Source organism: Mytilus californianus, unplaced genomic scaffold (assembly GCF_021869535.1).
Source record: "Mytilus californianus isolate M0D057914Y unplaced genomic scaffold, xbMytCali1.0.p SCAF_18, whole genome shotgun sequence".
In the NCBI taxonomy this organism is placed as follows: Eukaryota; Metazoa; Mollusca; class Bivalvia; order Mytilida; family Mytilidae; genus Mytilus; species Mytilus californianus.
This window is the reverse complement of record NW_026262666.1, coordinates 9,828,922-9,831,742: the sequence shown is the minus strand read 5'-3', so window position 1 is coordinate 9,831,742 and position 2,821 is coordinate 9,828,922.

The following is a 2,821-nucleotide window of genomic DNA, read 5'->3' as shown; positions in this document are numbered from 1 at the left end:
TTTGTTTTTATTTTCTGAATACCTGGTACCTTAGTCTAGTTATGACAAAGTTCAGAATATAATATAACTTTTAAATTTGCAGTAATATTTGGGCAAAATAAGGGCCTTATTGCCCCTACTCCTTTCCCACATACAAAACCGGAATTGGACATACAGTTATTATGCAGAGAAATACCATAAAATAATAAACGTAATAACAGGTAGCTAGTGTTGTGTCTTTTCACATTTTTACCTATGATGTCGTTTTGTTTTGCTCACACATTGTTGTCAATATAATGGAATTGTATGCGACTGTCATACAAGAGAGAGGTTAAGCTAGCTATAAAACCAGATTTAATCCACCATTTTCTACATAGGGAAATTCCTGTACCAAGTCAGGAATATGACAGTTGTTTTCCATTCATTCGTTTGATGTGTTTGAGCTTTTGATTTTTCCATTTGATAAAGGACTTTCCGTTTTGAATTTACTTTTTTGTTTTGAAACGTCCCTTATTAGACAGAACTATCAGGACGAATAACTATGAGTAAATACAGTACATGTCAAATAAAAAACAAACTTTAACACTTACAATCTTGACCGTTCTGGACGCGGGTGAATACCAACATGTAATCGAGTAAAAGTAGAACTAGAAAAAATATGGTTGCATTTTCCTTGTTTCCGTGTTTTCACTAAATCATTCGAAAAACCTGTAGAATGTACATGAATAATACGATTAATGTCACGAGTACAATACTTTCGATAGCTCTATTTGAGTATGCAGACAAACACCATCTTAACGAAATTGTTTAGGGTTTGGACGATTATGAAAAAAATTCCACCAATAAATAAAATATACCGTTACGGTACCTCTATATTAACAAGTTTAACCTTTTCGAATTTACGAAGAAAACCGGGAATTTCTTTGTAAATCGAATGAATACCATTTGCACTGCCATTTCCTTCACTTTTCATTTTTTCTTTTTAGTTAAATCATTTGTACCTAATCAAACAAAAAGTGTTATGTTATTATAATCATATAAAAGATTTGCGTCAGAAAATAAAGCACTAATTTTGTAGTAGCTCCCGATTTTTTACACCTTGATAGAGGTTCGTCAATTTTCAACAATTGTTTGCGTATATTATTTGGTTTATTCCTCCTATTCCTACATTTTAAAATCTGGTATGACATTCGTAAAAATCCGGCGCGGGACGTTTGCGCTTTTTCATAGGACATTTGCGCTTTTTTAATGGACATTTGCGCTTTTTATATAGGACAATTGCGCTTTTACTATATTTGCTACTTATGACTTCCCTCCTATTTTATCCTGGCTTATGATAGTAGGTTTGACGTGGCAGAGATAAAGTAATAATTTCCATTATGGTTAAAAGTTTAATAGTCCATTCATAGCACATTCGTGTTTAAAAGTCATTTCATACCACATTAATATAGTTATATATAGCTAAAAGTAAACATTCTAACGACACAAAGACACGTACAATGTATAGTCATCACAGGTCAGTTTACGCTTGATATCTGAAGCTCAGGGAATGAACAAATTTAGCTCTTGTAATCTGTCCTGGCTGGTATTTCGCCCACATTTCAAAAAATATTCTAGTTTCTCTTTCTCAATTCTTGACTGAGGTCCCTGTTCATCAATATAACGAATTGTAATTAACCGACTGTTGTTCAATGATAAGAATTCATCGTGAAATATACATTTTTTTTACTAGTCTATAACTTTAAACTCGATATTTAAGACTGTGCATTGTGAACTTAATAACCACAAATTTAAGTTGAATTTATTTACGTAATGATTAAAACTCATTAAAATTACAGGTAGACGACTATAGGTAAAAAGCGCAAATGTCCGGTCAATTTAATACAGGTGTATCAAAATTTAAAGCGCATATGTCCATAAATGTCCTATCGTATTACAGGTAACAAAGTGCAAACGTCCTATGCCAGAAAAATCCATGTACGAATAGGAGGAATAGTTAAATAAACAAGGGGTTAAATCAGAATAGGTTGTAAAAAACATAAAGCCAAATAACTTCAGGCAAATATCCATAAAACCTCTAGAGTTTTTATCAATGTCCAATTTGAAAATATTAATAGTATAAATTGTTTCAAAAAAAGTTCTAACAAATGCATGTTCTCGTCCATTGAAATTGTCCTGTATCCTTATCTTTATCTGTTTTATTTTAATTTTCGAACTTTTGTGTTTAGTACCTCGTATAATGAAGATTTTTGCTATTGATAGAATTTGAAACAAAGTCCCATAGATATACTTTACTAACACAATAATGTAGGCAGTATTTTAGCAACAAACTAATCTTTTAGCACTTAGTCTCATACAAAAATAGTATCCTATACATGAGAGGAAAAATATAAAAATTACTAGACAATATAATAAGTTTTGATATTATAATTTATCATAAATTCAGTCCACATAAACAAAGAAAATTAAATCTAAATAGCAAAGACAACAAATTACCTTATAACAACAGCTATTGTACTTTGTTTGTACTGAGGAATAGAATGAGCATGTACTTTTAAAATGTAGGAATAGCAGGAAGACACCATACTGTTCATGGAAACAATTTAAAATTAAAGTCACTATATCAATATTTAACGTAGGTCCTCCATCATAATAGATCCGTGTATTACTCGTTTGACTAATAATAATTAAAAGCGATGTTTCTGTTATTTTCTATTCTCAAAACTACAAAATATTTACATTTACGCTACAGATCTACAACTCTCAGTTTCGGCTAGACGTGCATCTATTAACATGACTAAGTCATGCATATTCCACCGATCAGTAGGCGTGTCAAAACCGT